Genomic DNA, 12,382 nt, shown 5'->3' with positions numbered 1-12,382 from the left:
CAGGGAAAGGGTGACAAAAGGGAAAATAAACATGATGAACAAGTAGAAAAACTGTACTTACGAGAGGAAGGGGGGGGCACAATCAGGAAGAGGATCAAGCGAGAAGGAGAGGAGGGGGGTAGAGCCAACTAGAGGAGGTCGGGCGAACAGGGTCAACGGACCACCCAACCAAGGGGACAACACGGAACGCGATATGTAACCTGTGGATAAAGAAGAATAACATTAGGAAACTGAGCCACTAAAAAAAACAAAAAAAACAAAGAGAAACCATGTAAATAGAAAAGTAGGGCAAGAAGGAAGTATATAAAGGAAAAAGGGAATGGATACAGAAACATATAGGATTAAAAAGCGCAACTGCCAAAACATGGAAAGTAAATGAAGAGGGGAGATCAACAATAAAAATCAACCATCAAAAGAGAGAGAAGATGCAAAAATCATGGAGAGAAAGAGGAAGATGGACTAGAAAGGTCCATGTCAGCAGCTTGACAGGAATTCAGGAAGCTCTGGAGACAGACTGGATCCTCGTAGGTTGTCGTTTTGTTATTGTAGGTAACCCTGAAAAAACACGGGTGAAAGAGACCATATCTGGCACCAATGGAACGAAGAGCGAGTCTCATATCCAGGAAGGCCTTGCGTCGATTCGCCGTGGCTCTTGCGTAATCCTGTGCAAAGAACAAGGAAGATCCTGACCAGGTTAAACGAGGAGAGGCTCTAGCTGCTGAGAGAACCTTTAGTAAGTCGGTGTATTCCAGAAAATACATGATGACGCCTCTTGGTTTCGAAGAAGTGGAGGAAGGAAAAGGAGCTCTGCCAAGCCTATGGGCCCGTTGTATATTAAGTACAGTACCTTCCGGCAAGTGCAAGAGGGTTGGAAGAAAGGATTTGAAAACAGCAACGGGGTCAGACCCCTCGCAACCCTCCACCAGGCCGTAAATACGTAGGTTGTTGCGTCTATTTCTATTTTCAAGCTCCTCCACCTGCTTTTGAAGGGACGCAACCTGTGAGTGCAGGTGGGAGACTTGGGACGACGACTCCTGAAGAGAAGAGACGCTGCGCTCCACAGACGTGACTCTCGCATCCATTTGGGACCAATTATCAGTTAGAACCTGTAGTTTGACGTTAGTTTCTTCCATAAAAGGACGCAATGCTCGTATCTCCTCCAGCAACAGTTCAATGGATATGGCAGAGGCAGGATTGTAAGGAGAAGGAGGGTCCTTTTTTAGCCGTTTGGTGGTACCCTTCCCTAGAGTCTGCGCAGATTGCTCCATTGAGGACTGTGGCGAAAGGACAGAAGATGACTGAGAAACTTCTGACTGGGTAAAGGCCAAGAACACCTTGGAATTTTTAATGAAAATATGCTGCGATGGTTTAGTGACGCCGTTCGGCGTGAGTTTACCCATGGAAACTAGCCATAAAAAAGAAAGGCAGTCAAATAGGAAATGCGCAAAATTCCCTTGAACTACAAAGCAACTTGATGGGGACAATGCTGTAAATGAAAAAAAAAAGAAAAAAAAAAGAGTAAATGTAAATGTACAGGAATTTATATAGCGCAAATCACCAAGCGGTTTCTAAGCGCTTGCTTAGGGAACCCGTCCTGGTATTCCCCTGTGAGATAACCCCGACAGGGTATCCGCAAGGTGAAAGCCAGGCATCCCGCCGCGAGGGGCCGTTGTGGAGATTAAGCAAGCTATTGCCCAGAGTCGCAGAGTGTGAACCTGTGAATCGAGTAGGCACCGGAGCAAGAATTGTCGAGTCCATGGACATTTTAGGACTCAAGACCCCGCCGAGCCGGGAATTGAACCCTGGTCCTGGGCTGATCTCTGCTTTCAGGTCTGCCTCCTCTAACCAGTGAGCCACACTTCTCCACTAAAGTCACTGAAGTATTGAGGAAAATAGGGTAAACTAGCAGCTGTAGATGAAAAGTCCAGTAGAATAGCACAATTCATGAAATGGCCGCCATCTTTAGAAACTGAGGAGGTTTAAGGCAGCATTGAACACCACCAAGAAAGAGCAGGCACAGTCAAGAGGTGAAGCAGGTCAATGATAGGGGAAGCATTGCTCAGTAAACATTGGGAGCAAGCTGTGAGCAGAAGAATGGCCGTCAAGTAGAGCTGCGCATACCTGGAAGACAGCCTCAGCAATTCGCAGGAACAAAATGGCGGCCGTGGCTATGTGAGAGCCGCGGCCGGAGCTTCAACAGGCAGAAAAACAGCAACGGAGACGCTCTGGGAGCCGCAAAGATAGCTACCGCATGGCCGCCGGTCTCCGCTGCAGAAACCCGTCAGCAGCGAGTTAAAAGAGGAGCACGAACCGCTGGTTCCCCCCAGCGGGATCGGAGCGCCAACGCCTACGCCGCCATCCGCATCGGGTGCTAGCCACGCCCCCCCCTTTCTTTCACTTCTACTCACGACACACAAGCTCCCTCATAACACCTAGCTTCATGACGGCAACCAGAAAAAAACTCTGGCAAAGAGCCCCCCTGAGGGCCCGTTGGGCATTGCAGCTCCAGCCCAATGAGGAGCTGCCCTATGATGAAGCATTGCACCCCTTGGGGTGTGTGAGGGTCCTTGCTCATTATTGGAGCACTCCCAGTGCTACTATGCACTCTCTATCTAGCCCCTGGACTTCATAACAATCTCCCTTCCCTCCTTTTCCCTTCATCCCCGTTAGGAACAGCATACAGCTTTGTTTTGCATTATTGGTTGGGGCCTGTATGCTGGGCCTCCCAAGCACCTGTCCCTCCTCGTGAGATTCACCCTCATAAGTCTGCAGTAATGTTTGGCCGGCCAAACATTCATGCAAACTTTGCATGTTTTCCATCCTGGCAGCATTACAGCAAGGGTGGAGAACACCCCAGGCTCCCATTCCCCATCTAAGCGCTGAAACACAGCACTCAGACCAATCACAAATCTGCATTGCAGCATTGTGATTGGCTTAGGGGAGCCTATCCCGCTTCCTGTTCTAACAGAAGTCAGAAAGAGGACGGAGAGGACAAAGAGAGAAGGCGGCAGGCCAGCCGTCTGACCGGCAGGTAAGTGTTATTTTTTTAATTCATTTTTTGTCTCCTCACCTCCCTGCCCCGATAATGCTTTGTGGGAGCAGCCACGACTGCTCCATTGCCAGAAATGTTTCTGATGTCTTCTAATAGCATTTTGCTGCACACAGAATTTGACAATAATCAGCAGAGATAATGTTTCTGATGCTCTCAAAAAACACCAGGCACAGTCTAAATATTGTAGAAATAAGCGACTGTTGGTAATGTTGCTAAAGGACCAGCTATTTTCGAAGTATTCAACAAAGTTTATCATTCAGCAACATATGTTCAGCACATTTTTATGAAAGATTTGTGAACTGATCTGACTGTACCGGGCTGTTGCCACTGTTATTTTCCCAAACTAGTTAGCATCTTACATTGCCTCTCTTTCAGAATAGGGCTGTGGCTGCTTTCAAACTGTGTTTGTGTCAAAGTGAGGAGAACTGTTTTCTTCAACTGGTAGATAAGACACCATGACGAGCCATAACTTATTATTTACCTTCTTTAATAATAAACCTATTTGTCCTCATTTACCCTGTGGTGGTTAGGTGCAGCTCTTGATGCAACCCCAGGTTTATTAGTCTTTCTAAATCTGGGTTTGTGTCCAAATACATGGGTGGATGCATTGGAACACCCATGTCATACTCCCACCAAGTAACGCCTACCTGACGCAAAGTAATGCAAGCCAGTGCTATGCACTGCGTTGCGTTACTTTGAATTTACTAAACCACGCAAAGCCATGCAATTTGACTGTGTGTGGCTTAATGAATGCCACAGTCTAAGAAAATCCTCACTAACCTATAAACTACCCAAAATAATATTTGGGATGCAAAAATGGAGCATTTTCCTCAACATCTATCCACGTGTTGTGATTTGCTGCATTAATATATATGATAGCAGCCAGATTAAGAATCTGGGTTTGCGCCTCAACAAATTTCATAACACCAGTGTACATAATCTTGAATTTAGCATATCAATTCATACAAGAGATGCATTTCTCCTTGCTACTTCCCCTTTCTCTGTGTGTTGCATTGTGAAGCACACATGGAAAGAGGAATATGTCTCTAAGGATTGTTTTTGTGCAGTAAAGTCTCCCTTCCTGCTAAAAACAACCTTCCCATAGACAGATACCTTTGCACTATGATGCAAGCCTGCACTACGGTGCAAGAGCGCTTGTGTTCGCGCTAAGCAGCCTCAAGTGCACCAGCGCATGGAGCGAGCTGAAGAGTGGCATATCTTAATAAATATGGTGCTCTTCAGCTTTCTTCCATTAACGCAGCACAGGGCAGTAACTTTGCTTGCTGTCCTGCACTCTGTGAACTTTCAATAAATATGCCCAGTGTGTACCTTTCAGACTCATTCCGCTTCACAAATCCGCACCGTACTTCCCAGGTCGTGTAAGGAAGGCCATATATTTCTTCGATTCCTCAGATGAGCACTTTTTGGCACTCTCTTCAGTGAATTAAAGAGGTTATTGGAGCCAGGCCTGTATCAGACACATCCTCACTTGATAAAAGCTTAAAATAATTCCTGACATAAAGTCAGTTGAACTGCACCAGCAGTGCCAGTGATTGTATAATCAATACTGAGTCTGTAGCATTGATGAATACATTTTCCACCATTAGGATAAATAAATGTAATGCACGCGACAGGGCAGTCTCCTTGACCTTTCCACAGCCAGGATGTATGTGCATCATTCGCCCAAATTAGAATATATCCTCCTTTCTGCACTGATTTCTATTTCTCTTCCTGCTTGTAACAATGAAACCATAGAATTTAAAAAAAAAGAAAAAACAACACTGGTCCACATAATTTCAATTTCGCGCTACTTTGAAATGTAAAGTTATTATATTTGGAATATGTATGTTTATCTATTCGTTTTTACCTTTTTAATTGTGTCACCATCTTCATACCAGCAATTTACAATTGCGCAACTACCTATAGCTCGGTTAGTAAAGATAATGTATGTTTCCTTGAATGTTAACAGAAATCATGAATTGATCATAGCACGCCAAATGCAACAACAGAATAGTTCATCAAAATAAACTTATAATAAACATGATTATTTACGTTTTTTAAAAACCCTGATTACATTCTATTTTATGCCCTGGTATGACTTTAGAGGCACGATGCATGATCATACAGTCATGTACTGGTGTGCCTTTATTTTATTCACACCACCAACTATTAATTCAAGTAACAATGCACTTTATAAAAACACTAAACGATACAACCATATAAAAACGAAAAAATTGTAGCCTGCCAGCTACAAGTGTTGTTCTTTTTCCACTTGCTTGGAATAATTCAGAACCTTAGAACAGGCGGTTTGGGGATGAACACAGAGGTCACACACTTAAGAATAGTGACATAAGGTAGCATGTATAATCCTTGGCATAATAGCACCTCATATTCCAATGATCTTATCCAGCTTTACTAATGCTTTGAGCTAGGTCTGTGTTACTTTTGTAAGAATAACTTGGCACAGGGTGTTTTGGTGGTATTTACTTTCCAAACCAAATGGGAACTCGCATTAGAAAGTTGGCCAAATTAACGCCAAGTAGCACTGTATGGGATCAAGTGACTGTTCCATGGGTGGTATATGGGCGTTCCCATATACCACATGTTAGCTATGGGAGTCTCTAGTTAGCAGAGGTAAGTACCTTTGTCCAAATAGGCACCCTTACTTTTAGTCAGGGTAAGGGGGGATACACACTTTAGATAACCCCTAGTCACCCCCTTGGTAGCTTGGCACGAGCAGACAGGCTTATCCCAAAGGCAATGTGTAAAGTATTTGTACCAACACTCACAGTAACACAGTGAAAACATCACAAATGGACATCACACCAGTTTAGACAAATAAAATCACTTTATCTTGATTAGGCAGGGTCAAAACGACATAAATCCAACATACAAGAATACAAAAATAGATTATCTTCCAATAATGCTTTGTTAATGCAAGGTTCACTGTAGCAATGTTCTTTTGTGGAAAAAGTTCACTTTTAAAAATAATGGAATTGGTTGAGTCCTTATGACTGTAGGACTCCTGCTCCTAGCATAAGGAAACTTTAAAAGTGGTGCCTTTTATCGGTAACTGCCCCACTGTACTTGTAGCACGGAATGTGCTACCTGGGCTTGCTCAATTTCACTTTTGGAGAATCACCCCTTACAAATGCGAGGGAGCGCGCCAGTCACCAAAAGAATGCCTTCTTTAAATATTGCCCCCGCTGTATTTTGTATCACCCAAAAGGATGCTGTCCTTGAATATTGCCCCCACTGTATGTTGTATCACCAAAAGGATGCTTTCAGGCTTGCTCTAATCAACAGGCTGCCCCTTTCTCTCACCACGAGGCGGGAGGCCGAGAGTGCTCTCCCGTACACTCACACTCCCTGTCCCTAACGGTAACACTACTCCGCTCCGTCAACTGATTGAAGCAGTTACCTGGGTGTGCGGTCTCCTTTCATCCTTTGATTTCCCCATACCTGAATGCCGTGGCACTCGTGGCTTCCTGGATCTCAGCGCGGCTCCAGTAACTGACGAGCCCCTTATGGTTAGGCAACCCACCCCCTCACACTGAATCCAATCCCAGTGCGGCTTTTCCCTGACATAGGCGGGGGAATGGAAACAGTGCTCCCGTGGCTCCCGGGCCGGCGGCAGTGATTTTCCAGCAAACAGTGCTTCTCTTCTCCTTCCTCGTACCGGTCGGGCGGCGGTGAATTCGGCCCCATTTGTTAAGATGTCAGGGAGTGCAGTGGCACGCACTCTCGTGGGCCGAGTCGGTCCCTCAGAGGATTTACGTTGGAGGCAAGGCAGACCTCACGAAGAGCTTATGCTGTGTGCTGACAAGCACACCGAATCCGTAAAACACGGGCAGGCAGGGCAAAGTTCATGAGGCCACAGTTAGTGCGCAGAGACACGCACTCAGCACCGACAAGATGGTTTCTTCTTCCCAGAAACTTTGTATCCCTGAGTTTCCAACAGGATTCCAGCTCTTCTCAGGCCCTTGGAGACATGTATACTTCAGAGGGGGTAAAGCACACAGCACAGCTCCTCTTCAAGCAAGGGGGACACAGCACACTGCAGACACTCCCCTAGTCCTCTTCCTCAACAATAACAGCAACTGCAGGTCAGCTCCCAGGCACTCAGCAGTGGCAGCACTTTTCCTCAGTCTTCCTGGCTGTTCTTCTTTGGCAGGGATTCGCTCTTGATCACAAACTTTTTCCTAGTCCAAATTCTAGGGGTTTCAGCTCAGATATTTTTACCCCAAAAGTCTTTGTGTGAGGGGTCCTGAAACCAGTCTAAACCAGTTCTGGGTGAACTCTGCCAGTGCACATCTTCTTCCTTTGTGAGTGTGGGCCAGAGCCATCAGGTGCACCGCAGGAGGTGGAACCAGTGTTGTGGACGGCAGGCACAGTCCTATTCAGACCCAGGTGCTACTCCTCCCACCACTCTACTTGCAGATAGGTCTATTCAGCCTAGTGCAGGCTCACCCAGCCTCCTGGAGCCACCCCAGCCACTGTCACTCACAAGCCAGACAGTCAATCCACAAACAGGCACACAGAAAGGCTGAACAAGAAAATAGCCACTTTGCCGTCTTCACCAAAAGATGTGTTATTAAGTTATGAGTTCAGGGATACCAGATTCCATATGTCTATCTTGCCGCTATCGGAAGATATGCAGGTAAACATGTTACACAGCATTCCCCATGTTATCCTATGGGCAAGATAGCCTTAGAATAGTGAAAAACGAAATTGGTAGTATTTCACTATCAGGACATGTTACCCACACTAGAGCATGTCCTACCTTTCACATACACTGCACCCTGCCCAGGGGGGTACCTTGGGCCTACCATAGGCATGTCCAATGTGTAAGAAAAAGGAAGAGTCAGGCCTGGCAAGTGTGTTCACTGGCCAGGATAATATGGCAGTTAGCAAACTGCGCACAGGCACTGCGGTGGCAGGCCTGAGACCTCTTTTCAGCACTACTCATGTGGGTGGCACAATCAGTGCTGCAAGCCCACTAGTGGCATTTGAATTACCAGCCCTGGCACACTCAGTGCACTTTACTAGGGACCTACTCTTAAAACAAATATACCAACCATGGATAACCAAAGTGCCCAGAGTCCTATAGCCAACAAGCACAGGTCAGGAAAAACAAAGGAGGAAGAAGCAAAAAGATTTGGTGATAACCCTGCAAAAAGGGCCATTTCCAACACAATCCCCTTCCAGCCTAAAGCCAGGGTAGACCAATCAATGCCTTGATGGGCTTCCCTTCTTGGGGTGATAGAACATGGAAACTGCCCCTAACAGCAGGGGTCTTTTCCTGTTCTACGCCCTCCTGACCCCAGTTGGATCCCTCTATCTACTCTCAGCGCCCCCGGGCTAACCCATGGGTGACCCTTCTCCTCAACTTGAGACCCCATCTGTGCAGCCCCTAAGCTTACTTTACTCACAGATTTGTCTGCACTGGTAGACAGTACCCACCTTACCAACACAGAGGTGTGGCCCAGTCTGCCCCCAGGGTGTGACTTCTGCCAGGGGCAACTCTGTCCACCAGGACAACCAGCCACAGTGGCCACTGACAGCTGTCCTACCAAGTCAGGTATGGCATCCTGACACCGGCCCGCAAGCCCAGGGTCTGTACCCTCAGGCTGACCAGAGGTCACGGGCGAGTCTCTCCTCCCCCTACCTCTCCTCTTCCACCGCATCATCAGTGATCTAGGGCACAGGGAACTCAGACCTTTCAAAATGTGGCTTGAGGTGGTTTACGTGTAGAACCCTCAAAGGTTTCCTAGGAGTCTGAAAGTCCACCTTGTAGGTGACATCACTCTTGCACTCCTTTACCTCAAATGGACCTGACCAGTGGTCTTTCAGGGCACAGGGCTTCATGGGCTCCATTATCCACACTTTTTGAACAGGGTGAAACTCAACGAGAGTGGCATTCTGGTCATACCAGTGTTTTGTGACCTCCAGGCTAGCTGCCACATTCCCCTAGGCGAGTTTCTGAAAATGATCTCTCTGGTTGATGAAGGCTTATGTAACTGAATACATTCTGAAGGGGCTTCCTGGGAGCTTGCTACCAGCCCTCCTTCGCCAATCTGAGAGTTTCTCTGACAGGGTGCCCTTAAAGGAGTTCAATAGGGCTGAAGCCATCCCCCTTCTGCGGTTCCTTCCTGTAGGCAATTAAAAGACATGGCAGGAGGACATCCTACTTACACCTCATGGGTTCTGGTAGAACCATTATCATGCCTTTGAGGGTATTGTTTTATTTCTAAACCAACCCATTTGTTTGGGGTGGTAAGGAGTGGAAAACCTGCAGGTTACCCCACACTCCTTCCAATTGGTCTTCATGTACAGGGACATGAAGTTGGTGCCACAGTCAGATACCAACTCCTTGGGAAAACCCACTCGGGTAAAGATCCCTGTCATTACCCTGGCCAGGGTAGGTACAGTCACTGTCCTCAGAGGGGTAGCGTCTGTATACCCATTGGCATGGTCCGCTTAGACTAGGATGAACTTGTTGCCCATAGCTGTCTTGGGATCCAGAAGCCCTACAATGTCATTACCCACTCGCTTGAAATGGGTGCTCACAATAGAGACAGGTTGCAGGGGGCTTTGCATTTCCCCCCTGTCTTGCCATTAGCCTGGCAGGTAGGACAAGGCCTGAAGAATGCATCTGAGGCCTTCCTCATTTGTGGCCAATAAAAGTGGGTGACAAGTCTGTGAAAGGTCTTATCTTGCCCCAAATAACATGCCAGTAGAACATAATGAGCCAAGCCCAGTCAGAAGGATCAGATGCGCAGGGGTACCGCCAGCACATGGGCTGCATCTGACTCAGGAACCTAGCTGGAACCAACTCCTCCCCAAGCACAACATTTGCCATTCCCAGTGACGGCCCGCCGGTGGGGGACTGTGCCCCCCGGGACACTTAAGATCAACCTTGAAGTGTCCTTTCTGATTACATTTAAAACACTTCAGGAGTCTCTTCCCTGCTGGCTTACCTGGAGGGAACCATTTCTTTTTTTCAGTAGCGGGTTGGGAATCCTGATTCTGGGTACTCGTTTGGGGCCCTTTAGAGAGCTCATTACTTTTGTTTTTGTCCCTGCCCTCCTTCTTCTGTTGGGGTCCCTGTCCCCCTTGGCTGGATCTCCCCCACATACCTTCTTGCGGACTTTGGTGGTGACCCAGTAATCTGCCTCGCTAGCAAGTACTGTGGGATCAGTGAGTTTACTATAAATCAAATGCAAGCGAAGTAGTTCTGTAAAACAAAGACTAAACATGTACTCTTGTGATATCAAATTTTACAGCCCCTGATAGTCTGTCACATCACTGCCCTTTACCCAACCATCGAGTGCCTTACTGAAAAAATTAGCACAATCCACTCAGGTCTGTAGGGAAAGTTTCGCACTGTCCCAAAACATTTGCCTGTACTTGTCTGTGGTCAAACCATATTTCCTGGTAAGGACCTCCTCCATGGCAGAATACTTCATCCTGTCACACCCCTCTAGGGCCATTGTTAGAAATGGGGGTCTCTAGTTGGCAGTGGTTTGCAACCTGTCCAAATCTGGACCCTTATTCTGGACAACGTTAGGGGATTACACAGTTAGCATAACACTTTTAAAGTGTTCAAAACAGTTCAGTCCATAGGAAACTATGGATGCATCACTTATATGACAAAGTACCTGGCATGCATCAAAATCAAAGACGAAAACGGGCACAGGAATCTCATGAAAATAAGCGGTGTGTCAATTATTTACTGACAGGGGAGGTGATTCGCTAATTCCTTACTGCGAGGCGAGGTGATGCATCGATTTCCGGACACACGGCCTCAGTTCCTTATTGCTGGGCTTTGTCCAAGAAGAACTTGCCACACAGGTCTGATGCGCTCAAAATCCAGACACGCTGGGGTTGATGCATTGGTGAAATAAGCGCTGCATCGACTTTCCCTCTGCGGAAAGGTGATGCGCCGATTTCTCCAGCAGAACAGCAGTGCGTGCATTGGAGTCAGAGGGGGTGCATCGTATTGGAGACACGGTGCTCAGGACTCGGACTGTGGCAATCTTCACAGTCTCATGGCAGGCGCTGAGTTAATTCTTCCGTTGCACTCTGGCAATGTATTGGTTTTTCAACTGCTTAGCAAGACTGCAGCGGGAAAAACAGGCGTTGATTGCCGATGTGTTGTTTTTTTTGGCTGCTGTGTAGCAAAACCACTTCCAAGGGCCCAGTACTCCATTTACCACCACGTGGCAGATCAGAACTCCCAGCAGAGTAATTCAATGTTTGCAGATGAAGTCTTTGATGGCCCTGAGACTTCTTAACAGGAGGCAAGCCCACACAAGCATTTTGAGAACCTTGGCAAGAAGGATGATGAAAGCAAAGTCAGGATATGTAAAACACACCAGTACATGTCTTACCTTTCACATACACTGCACCCTGCCAATGGAGCTACCTTGGGTCTAACTTAGGGGTACCTTACATGTAGAAAAGGGGAAGGTTTTTGCCACTTTAGTGGGTGCACATGCCAGGTCGACATGGGAGTTTAAAACTGCACTCACAGACAATGCAGTGGCTGGCCTGAGGCATGTTTGCAGGACTACTCAAGTGGGTGGCACAATCAGTGCTGCAGGCCCACTAGTAGCAATTGAATTACAGACCCTGGACACACACAGTTTGCTTTATCAGGGTCTCACAGTAAATCAAATATGACAATCATAGATAACCAATTATTTTCACAAATTACACAGGGAACACTTGCACTTTAGCAGTGATCTGCAGTGGTAAAGTGCGCAGAGTTCTAAAGCAAGCAAAAAGAAAATGTAGCATACAGTAAAAAACTGGAGGTCAGAAGCTAAAAAGACAGGAGAAAAACACGCCAAAGATGCCCGGTCTGACAGCTAGTAAGACATGCCTCCCTTCAGTTGGGATATGCATCCACAAACTTGTCCTCCAATACCCCTCAGGGCTCTTGCTAATTTGCAAAGCTATCTCATAGGCCTCAAACCACCAATCTACGTCATCCCCCAATCCTTAATAAGGCACCAGAACCAATGGTATGCGTACTCTCTTCTCAGAAGACACTGAAGATATACTGCCACCATCTGTGCTGGACTTAGCTCTCTTGGCTTTCAAATGCAACTTTCTCAAGCTCAGCTTCTGATCCAGAGTCATTTTCTTTTCATCCATGACCAATTTCTTTTACTCCATTTTCAATTTCAATTTTGCGAGCTCCAACTTGAGCTTTCTTTTTTCATGTCTGACTTCCAACTCCTCTGGGACAGGCCTGTAGAGGAAACACTGCTACCCGCTCTGGAGTGGGCTCTCTCTCCATTCAAGCTGGACTACAAGTGGTAC

Source organism: Lissotriton helveticus, chromosome 2_1 (genome assembly GCF_964261635.1).
Source record: "Lissotriton helveticus chromosome 2_1, aLisHel1.1, whole genome shotgun sequence".
In the NCBI taxonomy this organism is placed as follows: Eukaryota; Metazoa; Chordata; class Amphibia; order Caudata; family Salamandridae; genus Lissotriton; species Lissotriton helveticus.
This window is presented reverse-complemented; position numbering follows the sequence as displayed.